We start from the raw sequence: 20,812 nt of genomic DNA, 5'->3' as shown, positions 1-20,812 counted from the left end.
CTGTCTTTGCAATTTTATGGTATGTAATTAACTGCAAATGCAAATTTTAGTACTTTTGAGTTCATTAATATTTTCCTTCATGGTTTGTGATTTTTGTGTTTTGTGTGAGAATCACAAATATCCATGGTCAATATATTCTAACTTTTTTAAAAGTTTAGTTTTCAAATTCAAGTTTTTAATCATCAAGAATTCATTTTTGTTTACAGTGTGAGGTAGAGGTATACTTTCATTTTTCTCCACGTAGAAAAATCACTTGTTTTAGCATGATTTATTTAATGGTTTATCCTTTACCTAATGACCTATGATACTATGTATGTCCTATATTAGTTTCTGTGTATGTGTGGGTCAGTCTCAGGGTTTCTCTTTTGTTCCGTTGGTCTTTATCTCTGGCCAGTATCCTGCTGTCTTAATTCCCACAGATGGATAATAAATATTGATGTTAAGTAGGACAAATCCCTCAATCTCGTATTTCTTCTTCAAAATTTTCAGTCATTTTTGGTCTTTGTTCTCCCATGTACATTTTACAATCAGGTTGTCAAATCCACGAAGACTTCTGGATTCTTAGTTGAAATAACATTGGATTAATTAATTTTAGGAAAATTGACAGCTTTATAATATTGAATCTTCTTATCCATGAAGATTGGGTCTCTCTCCATTTATTTGGGGTATCTGTGATATCTTTTAGTATTTTTAAAACCTTTCTCCATAAAGGTCTCTGCATCTTTGGTTTGGATTTATTTCTCATTTTCATATATATGACATATATAAATAAATATATATATATATATGATGTGAGATATATAAGATATGGTGTACATATGATATACATGTGATATAATCATGTATAATATATATAAATATATAATATTTGTATATATAAATATATATTTTTGCTTGTATTACAAATGACATCTTTTAAAAATACATTTTTTGTTGATGGTGTTTAGAAATGCAAGTGATATATATATTGATCTTATAACCTGCAAACTTTTATATATTTTGTATTATATATATTTTATATATTGATGTTATTTTCTGAAAATTTGCAGGAAAATTTATTATAAATTAGTAATGATTTGCTAATTTTAAATAATTTAGCTGTAGACCACATTGTCTGAAAATAATGTATTTTATTTCTTACTTTACAATTCTTTTATTTCTCTTTCTTGTCTTGCTGTACTGGCTTAGACCTCTAGTGAAATGTTGAATAGAAATGGTAGTAGTGTTTTTGTCTAGTTTCTGATTTTAAATGAATGCTTCTAATGATAGTGAGTATAATGTTTGCTCTAGATTTTGATATATATTCTTTATCATGTTAAGAAATTTTTCTTCTATTCCTAGTTTGCTAAGAATTTTTTTAAGATAATGAATGGATTATAGAATTCTATCAGATTTTCTTTTCTTCATTTATTGAAATAGTCATTTGTTTTTTCTCATTTTAATTGATAACATGGCAAATTATGCTAAGAGATTTTCTATTGTTACACCGTCCTTCAACTTCTTGAGTAATTAATGGATCATGATGGTCTATCTACCTATATATATCTATTTACCTTTTTACATACACACATACATGGTTCAATAAGATTTGCTAATACTATATTTAGGGTTTTCTCCTTTTTTCCTCTGACACACTCTCAGTATTTTCCAGGTTACAGATAATTTTCATAGACGTGATCTCATTTACTCCAAAGCTTTCCTGGGATTCAAATTATTATTATTATTTTCTTTATGGGTTCCCCTAAAGATGAGAGAAAGTGCTCTTCCTCTAGTGCTCTCAAAAGTCTTAGGTAAGAAAATAGATATGTAATATTGGAATCACAGTTCATGAGTTTGCCAGATGAAAGTAATTCTTGACCTCCAGATGCTTTTTCAAGAAGGTGGACGTTCTCAAGTCTGGAGGACAGCTCCTGGAGAGTGAAAATAAATTCTGCCACCTTCTAGGAGAGTTTTATTTCCTCCATATGTTTATACATTTTTCTTTCCTTGTGTTTGTGATTCATCTCTGGCTCGAGCCCCATCTGTGAGTGGGGCTGGGGAGATGGATGGCTGGGAGGGCTGCAGGAATGGTGAGGCTGTTGTGCAGCGATGTGATGCAATTCTTGGCATTTGCACAAAGTTGGAGAGTTCAGACAGCCACAGAGTGGTGGGAATAACTCTGGGAACCCTGTCTTTTACCGGAAAATCATTTGATTTTCAGTGAGGCCAGGAGATCACAAAAAGCAGATTGGTAGCAAACTTTTCTAAGAACTTCAGGGTAGCCTTGCCTATGAACAAACACTTTCAGTACCAATAACGAGGATTTTAGTCCTTGGTCGGACCAATGATGACGTTTGTCCTGCTCCCTGTTCTCTTGCGTTCTGCCTTCATGTCCCTTGACTAAGAGGATTGGGTCTTCCACGGTGTTAAACCCCCTGAGTTCTGCCTCAGATGCTGCTTCCCAGAATATTACACCAGTGCTAGAAAGGAGAGGCAGACATCCCAGCCGTGGGCTAACTTGTTTTAGAGCATGGAAGCAATGGCAGTATGTGTAGTGATTATGAGTGGTGACACTGGCATCCTGCAGATATGGGTTTTCTTCATTAAACAAATATTAATTAAGTGCCCACTGTGTAGCAGGCACAATACCAAGTGAAAATTTGTATTTCAGCTCCTCCACTTATCAGCTGTGTGACCTTGGGCAAGCTATTTATCCTCCTTGAGTTTAGTTTCCCAATGAAATCTTAAATGTCTACCTCATAGGTTAGTGTGAGGTTTGAATGAAATAATCTATGTAGAGCATTTGCACAATGCTAGGCTCAATACCTACTAAAGTGCCTGCCACATGACAATCTGCTGATTAGTGGCAAAACTGGAATAAATACCAAGGACATCTAACTTCTATTCTGATGCCCTTTCACAGTAACTGTTTTTGTTTTTTAAAAAAATTAGTTCTGTTACATTGTGCTCCCTCATATATGGTCTTCATATTGTGTGTGGTAAAGCAGATACAGATGTTGTCACCCCTCACCTGGCCAGAGCCTGACTTCCTGGTTCTATTCATTACGTTCCAACTTCAATGGGATGCCTATTTGTTGTGCCTGCTTGATGCGGACACCAGGTGGCGCCTGGTGTCAGATTTGGAGAGGCAGTTGTCAAGGGAACCAGGCTCTGTGCCAATTTGAGAGGCAGGCTGCCTCCCCCCTCCCTCCGGGGAAGCTAATCCAGAAGGGAGAGATTGTAAACTGGATGCGCTAACCTTCAAGAATTCTCTTCCTCCTGTCATTTGGAAAAAAGGATTTAATTTTTTTTTTAAGTAAACTCTAATTTTACGGGAAAGTCCACCCCTAAACAAAGCCATATCACACTTAGCTACCAAGTAACCCAAAATTGACAGCTTCTTGATGTTCATCCAAGGCCTTCACTGGGAACAAGATTTCCAAAAGAGACCATTTCTGTGGCAACAGAAGGAAGCAGGACATAAGCTGTAATAAGGAAGGCAGTTACTCAGACAGGGGTGAAGAGACGCGAGAGGGAGCTGAACTGCAGGTTTGAATGAGAAGTATTACCATATTTCCTAGAAGCTAAGATCCATTATAAGTCTCCCCATTGTTTTATTTGCACTAAGAAAGAAAAAAACTTTGCCAATTAAATTAAATCATTGATTGTAAGGCCCAACCTGACTTCAGAGATATTAAAGTGTGAAAGAACTTGATGTCTTTGAACCGATGAAATATAGTAAATCTAAAGACCGTATTCAGAACCAGTTGCTTCCTAGATGTTAACCTCCCCCTCGGTCCCTCTCCACCCTAGGACACTGAGGAGATGGGCTCAGAAACAGCCAAGGGTACTGGGCTGCCAGGAAAATGGTTCTGGTTCTTAATAAGATTAAATGCAGACTGGTTTGTCTTAGTCCCTTCAGGCCGCTCTAACAAAATGCCACAGACTGGGTAGCTTATAAACAACAGAAACTTACTAATCACAGTTCTGGAGGCTGAAAGTCCCAGATTAGGGTGCCAGCATGGTCGGATGAGGCCCCTCTTCCAGGCCACAGACTTCTCTTTGTATCCTCATATGGCCGAAGGGGCTAGGGAGCTCCGTGGGGTCTCATCTATAAGGACACTAATTCCATTATTGAGGGCTTCACTCTCATGACCTAATCACCTCCCCAAGGCCCCACCTACTTAAATACCATCACCTTTGGGGATTAGGATTTCGACATATGATTTTTGGAGGGACACAGATATTCAGACCATAGCAGGTTCCTTCCATGTCTCCTTGGAGAGCTAAATCAACCCTTGTACTTAATGGTGACTCACTGCGGCCACTAGACCAAGGATTGGCAAACCATAGTCCTTGGGCCACATCCAGCCCAACACCTGTTTTCGTACAGCCCCAAAGCTAAGGACAGTTGTTACAAATGAACATTTGCAATCAATTTATGGTAGGAAGCATTAACTATGACCCCAATTAAGAGAAATATTGCCCTCCAAAAAAGATTTTCATCCTTGTCATTAGTAGATTTGTATTATAAAAAATTGTACTCAATTATTGTATTTTGAATTTCATCAATAATACATAATATCCTCAATTTACTACTTGGCCCACGAAGACTAAATATTGACCATCTAGTCCTTTTCAGAAAAAGTTTGCCTACCTTTGCTCTACACCAAAATGGAAATCAGAGATCAGTCTGTTTGTTTCAGTCGTTAACAGGAGTGTCAGGATATCTGAACAGAAGTTAGGTTGGATAAATCAACTTCTTGCCAATGGCCAGACCCAATCAATGGATACGTATTAGGAATGAGGCTACAAAGTAAGAGATTTTTAAAAACACTCTAAAATTAGTGCTATTTCACTCAAAGTGGACACCTAGAGAGCCTCTGTGGTTATTCTGAAGCTCTCAGAGTGGTCTTCAGAACGAGTTTATGACCCATATGATGAAACTTATTATCCATTCTGACTAGCATTTCTTGAGCATGTGCTGGGCAGAATATTAGACACTGAAAGGAGTAGAGGATGAATAACATATCTTGGCTAGAACTTTATATTTTCTTTTGACCTCAAATAATATTTACCCCATTTCAATCACTAAATTTAGCTCTAAATGACTTTGAACAAATTTCAAAAATAAAACACACCCTTCAAGTTTGAAGATTCACTTCAAACTAGCGATATTGATATGCTGCAATCACAAAAGAGAATTACGAAGGAGTTTCACAAATATCTGTAGCAGAGGCACAATTGCACCACCACCCAGTGTGACTGGGAACAAACATTCCTGAGCGTACACAAGACTGTTTTTGATAAAACGTTCATTCTGATTTTTATCTTCACACTTCGTATACTCATATACTACCAGACTATGACTTAGCAAGCAACCAAGTCCTTGTTTTAGTTGGAAGAAGGGCTGTATGTAAGAGGGCGGGTGAATTGGGGAAACAAACTTAACTTGATAAGGGGGAGTTCCTGGGTGGTTTTCCACTTGAAGAATCATCTACCTCAGAATTAATGGTCATGGTTATTTAAAATCCCCCCTTCTCCAAACTCAAATTTATAGCTGATTTCCTTCCTGAAAACTGCGTCTCATACAGACTGCCCAGGAATCACTAGACAAGTTAGTTCTGACTAATTCAGACCATATTTTTGAAAAGAGAGAAAGAGATTGAGAGTGGGAGAGGAGGGAAGGAGACACACACACAGACAATGAGAGACACAAAGACAGAGAGAGAGTAGATGAAACAATGCACACTAGCCCAGTGTAGGCTGCATATGCTTAGGAGTTAGGAATTGGATTTAAATTTGCACAAAAGAAAATGGGAGGCCCACTCCACTCCCCATTTATCCCATTTATGTAACTAGGAATGTAACAGTTTACATCCCTATTTATGTAATTGGACCTTATATATTGACCAGTGTGATTTAATTTCTTTCAGTAATTCTTTGTTTTAGTTTCTTTCAAAACTATGTCTCTGCTTAGAACAAGGGGAATTGTACATTCAGGGACCTCTGTAAGTTCACTTTTATTAATTGTCAGACTCTTATGGTCTGTGAACTTGGTTTGTTGTGGCTTTAGCTATAATGTTAACATTCTTATTGGTCTCTGAAATTTCTGGTTTGGGGGCGGGCCACATCTATAAGAAATATCAGTATAGTTATATTAAAATATACAACTTTCTCAGGCAACTTTCAAAATGACATTTCATTATTTATGCCATTAAGGATGTTTGTCTCAGGTGTTACTTTCTTCTTCTTCTTCTAATGAATTAGTAAGCAAGGCCTTTGCTACAAAGGCTTGAGTTAATAGATGAAATGGGCCTTGAAAAAAGGTGAAAAGTCAGGGTATATGGCAGTCTTCAAACTAAAGAGGGTTCCAGTCGACAGGTAGTGTCAGCTAATCTTCTAATGTTTTGGGGAACATGGCCAGATGGAATATTTTGAGGGCTGTCAAATCTTTGGCTTTTCTTGGATTTTCAACATGACAGTGTAATCAAGATGCAACCTGGCTGAAAAGAAGGAAATCTTTCCATTTGCAACAACATGGATGGACCTTAAGCGTATTATGCTAAGTGAAATAAGTCAGACAGAGAAAGACAAGCACCTTATGATCTCACTTATATGTGGAACCTAAAAAGAAGAAAAGAAAAAAGAAAAAATGAACCCATAGGTACAGAGAACAGATTGGTGGTTGGCAGAGGTGGGGGTGGGCGAAATGGGCAAAAGTGGTCAAAAGATACAAACTTTCAGTTATAAAATAGATAAGTCCTGGGGAGGCAATGTACAGTTTGATGACTACAGTTAATCATACTGTACTGTATATTTGAAAGTTGCTAAGAAAGCAGATCTTAAAGTTCTCACCACAAGAAAAAATAATTTGTGGGGCCAGCCCAGTCGTGTGACGGTTAAGTTTGTGTACTCTGCTTAGGTGGCCCAAGGTTCACAGCTTCGGATCCTGGGCGTGGACCTAGAACTGCTTGTCAAGACATGCTGTGTCAGCGTCCCACATAAAATAGAAGAAGATTGGCACAGATGTTAGCTCAGTGACAATCTTCCTCAAGCGAAAAGAGGAAGACTGGCAACAGATCTTAGCTGAGGGCAAATCTTCCTCAGCAAAAAAAAAAAAGAAAAGAAAAGAAATGTGTTAACTGTGTGATGACAGATGTTAACTAGACTTATTGGAGTGATCATTTCACAATATATACAAATGTTGAATCATTATGTTTTATGCCTGAAACTAATGTAATGTGTCAATTATACCTCAATTAAAAAAAAAAGATGCAACCTGGCTGAAGTCTTTGCTGTCTACTCTGCCAAGTTGGCAAAAGATCACCTTCAATTTGAAGACCCATGTTAAAATAATATTTGTGCTAAATGAAGCCATGAAATCTTTTATGCATTGGTCTTTTCTTTTGTGTTAAATGCGTTCATATTAGGGTACAAAAACCTCACCAGATGCAGATTTCATGTTATAGAGCCACCCAAAAGTTTTTCTGATAGGAAGTAATGCTGAGCGTTTTGTTGTTTTTGACTTGTATTAAAAATGTGCTGGGTATAGAGTTGTCTGGAACTGATTACTCATTGAATAATTTTTTTTGCATATTTTAAAGTTATCCAGAAGATTCAGCTTTGGCTCACTAGATAGAAGATTCCATACACTAATGCATTCAAAATATTTGAATTATTTTAAAATGAAGAGAGTTGAAATGCCTTTTTTTCTCCAGTTACCGGTCTGTCACTTTTTAAATTTCCTTTTTGGTGAGAAAGACTGGCTCTGAGCTAACTTCTGTGTCAATCTTCCTCATTTTGCTTGAGGAAGATTGTTGCTGAGCTAACATCAGTGCCAATCTTCCTCTATTTTATGTGGGATGCCTGCCACAGTGTGGCCTGATGAGTGGCACCTGGGATCCGAACCTACAAACCCTGGTCCACTGAAGTGGAGCATGTGAACTTAACCACTACACCACCGGGCCGGCCCCAGGTCTGTCATTTTTTAACCTGGGAAAGTCTTGGGTGGCTTTGATTTTCTACTTCTACATGTTTTGCATGATGTGTCCTTCCACATGGTGTGTATGGCAACGGTCCCCTGGAATGGATACGGGCGAGTATAGATACACTGGGGTTGCCTCTTGAAACAACCCCCTCAAATAATGTAAAGAAATACTATTCTAAGGTATTTATACTAAAACTGGCACACAAGAGCTTCAGGTGACGTCTGTAAATGTTAACAGCCGTAGGAGAGAGAGGGCTAGGAGTATCATCGTGGTCATTATTGCCAACTTAGAATGTTATAAAGTATAATTTATTCTTTTATAAACTCTCCACAAATTATAACACATTTAAACCTTCCCCCTAGTCTGGCTAGGGGCAGAGAGCTTCACAGTGCTTTGAGTTTCTTCCTTATTCACATTCTATGGACCATGGAGTAGCTTTCTATTCAATAGTCATAACTATTATTGTAATGTATATTTATGTACATAGTTGATTGGTTATATAGAATCTTCAGATACTCTTCTAAATATTTTTCACATATTGATTCTCTTAAACTCACAACAACCCTATGAGGTGTATATATCCTTTTCTTTCCAAAGAGACGGCTACTAACACCTAGTCACAAACTAGCTAGGGTTAATAACCTCTTGATTTATTCCTGCCAAGTTTCATGTTTTACTTTGAACAGGCCCATTGTGGGGAGGAATCCTTGGTATCATGAGAGGCTAGTGGGGGCGACATGGCAGATGAGCACCCTGGCATCTCTGAAATTCCATTCTCTTCCCTGTCATATTGGCCATGTGCACTGGCATGAGTGGATTTTGCCTGGAAGACCTCACAGGGTCCTGAGCCATGGCAGAAGCACTTCCAGTAAGGTTTAGCAATTTCTTTGGTCCTCAAACATTTTCATCACATTGCCTATTACAGCAATACTGCTAGATGTGGGAGATAAAGATTGCCTACTTTTGTAATTTTTTTGTTATTGTTTGGATAAAAGGGACATTGGATGTGAAAAGGGTTAGCATTTCCTGTGACACATTAACTGTACATTTTATTTGGCTAGTGGCAGCGCTAAGGTTTTATGTTTGAAAGTTAACTATTATTAGACTGTCATTTAAAATTTTCTAAAGGGTGAAAAATGTTCTTAATGGAGACCTCATCTGCACTATGCTTATCAGGCGAAAGCAATCTCATTCCTTGAGGCCTGTCCACACATTTGAAAATTATATAGGTTGGCCTTATAAATCAATTTTGAGTTTCATTGTTTGAATATGACATGTATTGGATTTTTCAAAGGAAATATGCAATTTTTCTTCTTAAATTCGTATTAAATCAACACCCCCAATCTGATAGATGAGAGAAACTTGGTGAACACCAAGCAGCCACCAGTTTAACAAACTGTAATGGTAAGAGTGGAATGGTAAGTGTAGACTCAGAAGAACTTTTTTCTAAATAGATCTTTATTTAAATAAGGCAGTCAAGTAGTTTGCCTTAAAGGCCACCATCATAAACATAACTAAACCCTCTGTGGTTGTTGAAAACTAAGATTGTTTAGCGTTCTGCAGAAATAACCATCTCTTTCTTTTATAAGATAGTGAGGGCCATTGTCTTTAAAGGAAAACTCTCATAGTAAGCCTTTTGGTGATTATAAAAATGTTGTGGTTATAAATTTAGCTGAATACTTTTTGAAGTCATTTTTCCTTTACATTTTGGACTTTTCACTTTAATTCATTCCCCCAAAATTTCTTCATCCCCTCTTGCCATCGTTGTCCTTAGAAAGGCACACGTTTGTCTCTTTCCAATTTTCATGTGATTTTGCTTTCTCAATAACAAAGTAATTGCTTATGAGTAAGACAATGAAAAGATGCAATTTCTTCCCCTTCAGGGCACTTTCATTCATTTCCTTTCTCATCGTTGAGGTTGTCAATTCTGATGGAATCTTACTGTGAATCAGCAAAATATTTGATTTGTTACCCAGGAGGGTCAAGCTACCGAAAGAGCTGGTCTGCAGAATTTCGGATAATCCCTAAGAGATTCTAAAGTATTTTTGGCTCTATTTTAGAGGGGTGAATGCCCTTGGAAATAGCTGTCAGGATGTCAATCTTTGGAGCTTTAATACTTTAATTTTGTTGTCACTTTATTTCCAACTTTCTTCTGCATTATTTTGCCTGGACGTGGTGATTCACCCTTTAGTCAAGAGACGTTGAAGATAATAGTTGTTGTCAGGAAATCAACTTGTTTCCAGGAGGGTTTTAAAGCATTTTGATTTCTTTAACTATTCTAAATCGATGGAAAGTGAACAGTTTCCCTCTCAAGTATGCAATTTATTAAAATATTTTAAATTTGTCAGTAAGAATAAAGAAGCTTTACTATCTGTGGTTTCTTAACTAGATCTGACCATTGCTTAGTCAGGAGTGATGACTGAGAAAAGTTTTAGGAAGAGCCCATTGCTTTGTATACATTTGTTCACTTGACTATCTTTCTATCAGTTTATGAGCCTCTTGAGGGCAGGGTTTGTATCTTATTCATCTTTGTATTGCCAGAGTAGGGCAGGGCTTGGCACCCACTGGACACTCAACACGTGAGAACGAATGAGTGCTTGTTGAGAGAAGGTCCTGGGTCATTCTTCTACTTCTGGATAGCACTGCATCAAAGGTATCTAAGGGATGTGATCATAGCATATCTTAGATTTGAAGAGTCTTTGGAAAAGAATAGTCAGCAAAATTGTATGTAACATGTAGCAGATTTGCACCGTGCACTTCCCAAAGCACATACACTATCACATCTATCTGAATAATTAGGTGATGTAGAATTGATCCCACTTGGGCATTGCACATAGTAGGCACTCAATAAATGCTTGCTGAGTGCATGAAGGACTAAAAAATTTAGCAAATGAGGGAATTGAAACACAACTGGACTACAACTGACTTAAAGGTACAGAGCAAGTTAACATTAGAGTTTGAACTAAGTCCCAAGTCTCTTCACCTGGTACACATATCATGTTATCTCTCAGCGCATCTCGGAACTTGCATAATAAGTGAACACTTCTTCCAGATACTTGTAAATTTTTTAAAGCTAACTAACAGCTTAATTTGGAGGAAGGTCAATATGACCTACTGTAAAATTAGAAGTATGTGGTATTAAAAAAATGGACTTTAACTCTCTTCACTTGATTTTCAGGGCATGACATTCTCCCAGTTTTTTCCATATCTTAGTGGTTGAGACTTCTCAGTCTCCTTGCTGAGTTGGAGTATTCCAGGGCTCAGCCCACGATCCTATTTTCTTCTCTATGTACATTCACTCCCATGGTAATCTCATTCAGTCTAATTGCTTTAAGTACAATCTATATACTGAGGACTCCTAAATTTATGTCTCCAGCCTACATTATGTTCTCCCAAACTACAGATTTGAACAGCAAATTGCCTACTTAATATCTCCACTTGGATGTCTCATGGACATCTTCAATTCAGCATCTCCAAAACTGAGCTCCTGACCATCCTTCCCAAACCTGTACCACCTGAAGACTTCCCAGTCTCAGGGGAACTTCATCCTTTCAGTTCCTCAGTCCAAATACACGGAGGTGTCCTTGACCCCTCTCTGTCTTTTAAACTTAGGGAGTCCATATAGTTTATTGTGTAAATCAGGATACTTTCAGAGTGAAAGGAAGTGCTATTACCAATTACTCCTGGACAACAGGCTTTAAACTGGGATTGTCTGGGGCAAAGACAAAGATTTGTGACACCTTACTCCTACCCTACATCCAAGCCATCAAGAAATAGTAGCTGTACCTTCAGAATCGATCTAAATCTGCCAATTTCTTACCACTGCCATCACTACAATCTTGCCTCAAGCCACCATCATTTCTTTTCCCTGGATTACTGCAGTAACGTTCCAACTGGCTTCCCTGTTTCCACTGTTCTCTTGTCTTGTCTGTGCTCGGCTCCAGCTATGCCCTCCGTGCCTGGGCCTCTGGGGTGGGGCTTTCTCAATGTTTCTGCCCCCTCTCTTCTTGGCAGCCAAGCCATCTTGTGTTCCTGGTGCATCTTGGGTGGAAAAGAGTCCCTGTCTCTCCCCAGTGGTAGGAAACCCCATGGTGTAGTTGTGGGATCATGTGCTTGGGACTTTTCCTGCTTCTTTCCAGGAGCAGAGGGCTTTTTTTCTCCTAACTCTTCTCCAGCAGCAATAGGTAATTTACATGTGACCTGGAGGGCAACAGAGTTTGCTTCCTCCCCCATTGGCTTAAAGCTTTTGCTCTTGTGGCAGAAAGGACCTGGGAAGGGACTTGGGACCTGGCTTAAGGTTTTTGCCTTCAGAGAGGGCTGATCCCCTTTTGCATACCTGCACTGCCGAAGCCAAGTCTGTCCAGCGTCTCATCTGCCCCCACTCTTCCTTGTGGTTCAGAATGATGAGCCTGCCGGAAGTGCAAACTCCTCTTGTTTCTGGCGCTCCTGGGAGCCCTTTCCTGTCACATCAGCCCATGCTTGGCCTTTAACAACTTGATTTCTGCTTACCCAGTTGCATGGTGGCCAGTGCCTCTTTCTCCCATGCTCTGCTACAGGGCAGCCAGTCTGTGTCCCGCTCTCCTTGGAGGGGCTTGTCTCTACTTGGAATTTAGGCAACTATGTTACCCTGCCGCTTCACCTCTCACTGTTAGGGTGGGAGTGATGCTCCTTCTAGTTCTTCACACACCAGACAGAAGCAGAACCTGGCTCTTGTATTAATAATGTACCTTTGATCAAAATTTTCTGGAACCCCTTTTTGAGAATTCCCTTCTATATTGAATAACCCTGATTTGTAGCAAATTTTCGTTCATTGAAAGTGAATTTACTTTTTTAAAGTAGTCCAAAGTAATTTTGAGTTAAATTTGGTAAATAAACTATGTTATCATACTGCTTGCTGTTGCTTTTAATAACCATAGACTCACACAAGACAAAGTTAGAGAGACCAGAAGGAACTGTAAGAAAGAATGACTTAGCCCCCCCAGGTTTATTCCCTCTGAGCATTGCTTTGTTCTGATAGTGAGACAGCTGCAACGGTAACTTTGAAGAAACACAGAGGCAGGAAAGAAAGAAAAGAAGTGTTGGGTAGGTATCTTAAGGGGCAGCTCCAGCTCCACCTACTGGCATCCACATCAGCATCACCAACATTCATTCAACAATTATGACTGTCTGACTGTAGTCAGTGGGGAACGTGCCTTGGTCCTTCTCTAGAGTGTAGAAAACATGAACTTGAGTTTGAGAGTCATGTCTCCTACTTACAAGCTATGTAACCTCCAGCAAGTCATTCAACCATCCTGAGTCAGTTTTCCCATCTAAGAAGAAGAAAAACAATATTCTCAGGAGCCAGCCCAGTGGCATAGCGGTTAAGTTCACATGTTCCACTTTGGCAGCCCGGGGTTCGCCAGTTCGGATTCTGGGTGTGGACATGGCACTGCTTGGCAAGCCATGCTGTGGCAGGAGTCCCACATACAAAGTAGAGGAAGATGGGCATGGGTGTTAGCTCAGGGCCAGTCTTCCTTAGCAAAAAGAGGAGGATTGGCAGCGGATGTTAGTTCAGAGCTATCCTCCCTCAAAAAAAAAAAAAAAGACAAAAAGAAAAACAATCTTCTCCCCATAGGGTTGCTGTGAGGCTGTATCAAAATAATATATGGGAAGTGCTTTGTAAAGACCTTATCAAATGTTAGCTGTTAGTAGGGAAGTTTTATTAGTTTGTTTGTGAGGGAGCTCTCACTATCATAATTATTCACAATGATTAATGTTTATTGAATACCTATTACATTAAACTGTGAGGTTAATAAAATTATTTAATGACTCTGCTCAATACTATATGGGATTGAAAAAAAAGGATCAGCTCATCTTTCATTGGATGCATCTGGATCATTAAAAAATCTCCTCTTACTCACATGGCTTTGTAACCTTACTGCTACCGGCTATAAGCTCTGCATCAGACTTTTTGTGAAGTTTTGTGTGTTTTCTACGTTGGGGTTCCTTTATAATCCGTGTGTACATTCTATGACTTGAAGTGTACCTTTATTTTTCAAGTGATTTCAGAGAATAGGATAATTCTATTTAGCTTTTTATTATATATGTTATATACTATTTACTGTAAAATTTATTTAATTTTATTCAGCTTTCATCATATATTGTTGAAATACATATTTCATATATATGAATTGTTGAATGTATTATAATATTATTACATATTTTGATTTTAACTGCTAAGCATTATCCTAAGCACTTTACGTATAGAAGTTAATTTAATCCTCACAACAGCCCTCTGAGGTTGGTAGTAGTAGTATTCCTATTTCACAGGTGAGGAAACTGAGGCATAGAAAGGGTAAGTAATTTCTCTAGCTCCTGTGGCTACTGTGTGGAGGAGCTGGGCTTTACAGTCAGCTCTGGACTCTGTGTGGAGTCTAACCAGTGTGTCAACTGCCCAGCGGCTTCTCTACAGAAGGTACAAAGTACCCTGGGTTACAGAGGAAGAATGTGACTGAATCCCCAGACTTCTCTTAGACTTCTAGTTGTAAGCAGGTCCCTTTTCTCCTCTCCTGTTTTCAGAATATGAGTTAGCAATCCAGGTGGACATCTTCGACTTTTGTGTTCATCACAGAACTGCCAGTAGATGTTCCACAGAGACTCTGTAAGCGAGGCCTTTTTAACCAAACTAGGGGTGAAGGCAGGTTTTGGCAATAAGTCATTGTAATTTTTTTCTCTTTGTCCAAATCACCAGGGCCTAGAGCCTTCCTGAGCTTCAGAATAGGTCTCTGTTCAGGCCAGAGATGCAGATGCAATGGGGCCACGATGAGGTTCTCTCTTTTGAAGTTAAGTGAGCGAGAAAATGGTGAGTTGGCCCCAATGGCAAACTCAGAGGCAAATTTCCACTCTCAAAATGTTTAAAATTGAGGGATATTTCAGTTTGATAGATAAGGGTATAAGGTAGGTTGTGCTTAGTAACAAGATGTATGCAATTTTTTGTCTATTTTCTAAATAAGTTTGGAAAGCTATTGGCTTTTCCAATTTCAAGCCAACTTGGACATCTGTCATCGATAGATAAAACTGATGCTGTGCGATGATACTGAGTGATGCTCCTGTCTTTGGAATTTACTGTCTCTTCTTGGAAAATGTCCCTAGCTCTTGTGCATATGTCTTTTAATCCTCCTTTTGGCTAAGTTTTGCAAGTGGTAACTTCAGCTGATGGTGCAGAAACTTTGGTTACCTCATTTTTAACTAATTTGCCAGCAAACAGAAATCCTGACTGACTGCCATGATCTTGAATAGTGGCATTGACGTAAAAAAAAAAATTCTCCACAGCTCCTGATTAGGTCCTAAGAAGGACTTCTTTTTTCTGTTTTTATTAATGAGCCTTGAACTTGAAATAGGCAAGCAGCTGCATTTGATGGAATTCGGGCCGTTAAACTTTAAAGGAGATCTGGATGACAAGCAAATGTTTCCTAACTTCTTTCGGTTTGTGGCTTTGTGTAGTACAAAGCCATCATTTAGGATCTTCCCCAGGGCTGCATCAGGGCTCACTCAAGATCCTGTACTTTCCAGCTGCTGTACGTGAGATCTCGCCGAGATGTTCACATCGCCAATTCCTTTGATATTTAATAACATGGTCTGGTACTCAGTCACATGAGATGTTTGCAGTGTCTTGAACAAATTTTTGGATCAAAGAATGTCCAAAAAGCAATCCTCTAAAATCTGTATTTTGAAGACCTATAAGAATAAAATGTCTATAAAGAAGAGCTTTTTTTCATGATGAAGCCATGGCTGGGGGGTATAAGTAAACATTTTCTCCCTTTTTCTGAGTAAAAGAGGATGCTGATAATGTGCAAGATAAGAGAGAATTTTTATTGAGTTTTAAACTAGTTGTCCCTAGCATGAGAAAAAGGACAGCAGGAGAACAGCTTATATACAATTCCCTATCCATGTGAGGGTGAGGATTGTTGATTTGGATCAGAAAGAATTGATCATCCTTCACCAAAGGAAGACAGCAGCAAAGGCCTAAGTGGAACATTCCAGCAACATGGAGAATGTCTCCTCTTTGACTTGAAGCCCACTGAGAATCATGCCATATTTGTTTGTTTATATCTGTTGGAAGGATCTGTGTGCATGCAGGCAATTCCCGAATGTGCCTGGAGGAGCGGCCTCCTAAAGGAGGTCTGAATCTTGCCAGAGGATTTCTCTTAGGATGCTTACGCCATCTCAGGTCTCCCAGGACATGCTTTTGGGTCCAACTCTCCCTCAGCATCTTTAGGGGCTTTAAAGTATTTGGATGAACCAAATAGATCCATGTGGCAAATTATCCATTGAAATGCTCATCTATACAAACAGGATAACATGAAGTGTGAATTGCCATTTTTTAATGATGTGATAGAAAAAAAAATGACAGCAGTTTCAGCATCAAAGCAACAAAGTGCATTAACCCCCTGGAGTAATTTCATGACCCTCCAGATGCTCCATGGTTGATGAAGATTCGTCAGCCGGAAGGGTGAGGAATCAACATTCACACCTGTCAGGGTCCCTCCAGGAGCTGGACAACTTCAGAGCATTAATTAATGCCTTCTTCCATGTAGACTTAAGGTTGAATGAAGATATGACTTCTCTTTTCTGAGACAAGAACAGGAGAATATCTTCTCACTTAGTTATGGCAAGTAAAGGGAGTTTAGATAGAGACAAATGAATCCAGACAAACAGCTACAAATAAAACAATTAAATAAGCTGTGGGGGGAGGGGAGGAGGGTTTACAGATCTGCAGTATGAGTTATCACCAATCACAAGTTATGCTTTGCAGAGCTAGAGAGAATTACAGTTAGATATCCAGAACTATAAAAGAAATTCCTATGTGGCCTTGAACTGTTGTAAGACAACACACTCCCTAGTCTGCTGTGGACACAGTGGTTGTCACTCCAATTTTACTCTCCTTTGTACACCAGCCATGAGGGTTGGGAGCTGACCCCTGGTCAGGGAGAGCCCATCCTCCTTTCCAGAGTTGTGGGTTCCAGATAACTAGGTGTGAAGCCAATTCAGGGCAATAAGACTCAATAAAGAATTTTCCAGAGCCTTCTGGGAAAGAATATTATTACACTTCAGGCAACTTCTGGAAATGACGCTCTCTCCTGCTGAACATGAGCAGAACAGCATGGGATAGTGATTGCTACCACCAACCATCCTACATCCAGAAGGGAACCAGCTGTAGGAAGAAGTCAAGTCTGTGGACAGGAGAGTGGAAACATGGAACAGGAACCTGGGTCCTTGGTGTCATCACTGAGGTCCCTGGATAAACCAGTGCTTTGGGCAGGGATGAAGAGAAATGATGGATCTCCCTGACTAAGCCAACAATCAAAGGATGGCCACTTGGTGTGCAAAATTTTTGAATTGCAATATGTGAGATTTCGGAGAGAACAGTAGTACCCATGGATGAGTCACCTAGTGTTTAAATATGATCTAGTGTTTGCTCACAAGAATGTTTGGTTATAATTAATTTCCAATGAGGTGGGATTTTGTAGTCCAGGACCAGACCCTACTGCAGGGATAGAATTGATGATGGAGATAGTAATGTATGAGGTGTGATGAGATATTACTAGTTTTCAAATGTCCTATTCAACAGGGCTTGGAAATAAAGATCAAGGTTGTGCCTGGCGTGGGCAGATTTGGATGCAGTCTGGAAAATCTGTACAAACTGGGCAAAGGGAGAGTCACTGAAACTCACCATTATGGAACACCGTTGATGCACTAGACCCACCTCACCTTTGTCCCGAGATAAATGATAGCAAAAAGTCATCTAACATCTAAGAGTGACATGGATTTATGTGATTTTTAAGACTATTTATTGCAAAAACTTCTATTCTTTTCGAACACTAAGAAGTCTCAGTAGAGACAATACCCTTCGTTATCTCTCTCCCTCCCTCCTTCCCTCCATCCCTCTCTCTCTCTCCTTCTCCCTTTTTCTCTCTCTTCTGACTCTAGGTCCCTCTCTTTGTTAATCTTTTAAATTCTTGCTTCTCATTCTAGCAACACTGTGGAGGTGGGCAATGTGCATTGACATATTTAATTTTGTTTCTTTTTGTGCTCCTGGGAATTTTCACAGTACAATAATCTGATGCTTTTTATAAGATTCTTATAAAATCTTGATTGGATTTTGTGGGTCTTCTTGACACCAGATCAGAGCATTTGAAATTTAGTCATTTTTTTTTTGTTTCCAAGGTAAAAACCAGCTGGGCTAAGTGTCTGGGACCAAACGCCTAGAAACCTCCTCAACAGCAAGGGGCCAGAGTAGTCACTGCTCATTGTGTGCTTTTTTCTTCTTCTTCTTTTCCTTTTTTTTTTGGGGGGGAAAAATTAGCTCCCTCACTTTGCTTCTGTTGCCTATTCAAAAACTGACTCTTGGTGGCAGGAGTAAACCAGAGGGTCTACTGGTTGTTTTAAGACAAAAGCCTTGAATGGTTGCAGCTAGAACTATGACAAAGTGAAAAGATTATTTTGCAAAACCCAAATGAGATGAAGTTGAAATCAGCCCTGCTGGACACTTGCATCTATTCCTTCCATCATGAAGGTTTCGTTGAATCCCCAGTAGTAGTTAATCCTTTTCTTCTTTGCATTTCTCTCTCATACACCTTACCTGTACCTCTCTTCTAAGACTGATGCCATTCTAGGTTTGGGGCTGTGTTTTATTCATCCCCATATCCTGTTACCTGGTATATAGCTAAGAACACAGCATATGTTGAGTTAATACATAGCTACAAAGATATGGGACATTTAGATCTCACTTAACCAAGAAATATTTATTGAGTGTCTACTCAGTACCACGCACTGTTCTAGGCACTGGATACACTGTGATAAGTAGGACAGTCAAAGTCTCTGCCCTCGTAGAGGTTCTCTCTAGTGGGAGAGACTGACAATACACAAAGGATATATAATATAATGTCAGGTTGTGAACTGCTAACAAGGAAATAAAAAGGGATAAAGGGATAAAGCAGATGGGGTGGCATGGGAATGGGGCACTATTTTACGAGAACTCGGAGGAGGTGACAAAGGGGTAAATGAAGCCATGCAGACATCTGAAGGAGGGACATGCCAAGCAGAGTGAACAGCATGGGCAAAGGCCCTGAGACAAGAACAAACCAGGCTTATCCCAGGAAGTGCAAGACGGGTGATGTGACTAGCAAGGAGTGTTTGGAGAGAAGACTGAGACTGACAGGACCAGATCATATGAGATCTTTTAGGTTGTTCATAGGTTTATTCTTGATGTGATGGGAAGTCAATGAAAGGTTGGGCCAGTGGGAGACATGATCAGATGTTCATTTTTAAAGAGTCATCCTGGTTGCAATATCAAGAAGGAATTGTAGTGGGGTACAAGTGCATGCAATGACACGCATTTGGAGAAAATATCTCCAGTAGAAGTAGGCTAGAGTCTACTAGATGATGAGCCTAGAGTCCAGGCGATGAGGGTGGTAGATTCCCAATATAATTTGGAGTTCAAACTTTCAGGATTTATTTTGACCTATTAAAACTCCCACAAAGTCTGTCCTTTACGGAAGTTACTCTAAAATGAAGACACATACTTGTCTTCTCAGGCTGTAATCTGACACAGTGGTTCTCAAACTTTTTGGTCCCCAAACTCTTTATACTTCTAAAAATTATTGAGGACCCCAAAGAGCTTTTTTGTTTGTTTGTTTATGTGGATTAGCTCTATTGATAAATATTTTAAAATGCTTATCTATTACTTCATTTAAAAACAATAATAATAAACTTAAACCTAATAAACCCATTACATGTTAACAGAAATAACTTATTTTTTGTGAAAACTAACTGTATTTTCCACGATAAAAAACATTAGTGAGAATAATGGCATTGCTCTACATTTTGCAAATTTCTTTAATGTAAGACAGCTGGATTCCCATATCTCCTTCTGTGTTCAGTCTGTTGTGATATCACTCATCCTGCAGCCTCTGGAAAACTCCACTGTACTCTTGTAAGAGAATGACACTAAAAAAGACCAATAACATCTTAGTAGTATTTTTTTAAAAATCCTGACCTCACAGACTCCCTGAAAGCATTTCAATGATCCCCAGGGTTCCTTAGACTGCACTTTGAGAACTGCTAATCTAAAGGAAAGCCACCTTGATAGTCACTTTACAGCTCTGTGTAAAAGAGATATTAGCATCAATCCCATGGGTAAGATTCTATGGTAGAATTCCTTTATCACTTATGATTACCAGCCTTGGAGGTATGTAGAAAACCAGACCACGATTTAAAGATTGCCTTGACCTGGGGATCCACAACCTTTTAAATCCTGATAACATTAATAGGGTTAAGTGCAAATCAACAAAGCTCATACAGAGCAGAACAAAGCAAGAAAAAAAAAAGAAGAAGAAAGAGTCATAGACCAGAGAGAAGAAAGAAGTGACAAAACAGAACAGGTATATGTGGGAGTGGGAGGCTAATGATAAAAATTGCCTGGCTCCGTGGCTCCAGGAGACAAGGAGGAGGAGACACTCCCATGTCTAAAGCCACATATTGTTCTAACATTACTCCTTGGGCACATAAATAACCTCTGCCTAAGCTTTTCTAACTCAGATGCCCACAGTTCATCTCTCCAAGTGAAACTCTGGCTTTAATACCACACCTGTCATAAAATCCACTATAAGTATGTGACTGAATGTAAAATAACCCAGTGCCCCGTTCACCTGAATCAGACAGGGAATGCAATCAGACAGACCCACGAGTGAGGGAGGAGGGAGAAACTCCATCTACCTCCAATCCAGGCATCAAGAAAAACCAGCTTTTCCTTCCAGAAAATACAATGAATGAGTAAATGACACTCAAAACCAAAACTGACT

At 39.2% G+C, this 20,812-nt stretch overlaps 1 long non-coding RNA gene across 8 annotated transcripts in view; it reads left to right on the top strand.

The window, feature by feature from the left end:
- Positions 1 to 20,812, top strand: part of LOC102150692 (uncharacterized) — a 147,670-nt gene that overhangs the window by 80,075 nt on the left and 46,783 nt on the right. The window lies entirely within an intron of this gene.

Source organism: Equus caballus, chromosome 5 (assembly GCF_041296265.1).
Source record: "Equus caballus isolate H_3958 breed thoroughbred chromosome 5, TB-T2T, whole genome shotgun sequence".
In the NCBI taxonomy this organism is placed as follows: domain Eukaryota; kingdom Metazoa; phylum Chordata; class Mammalia; order Perissodactyla; family Equidae; genus Equus; species Equus caballus.
The sequence above is the reverse complement of the archived record's forward strand: the minus strand, read 5'-3'. Positions and strand labels throughout refer to the sequence as shown.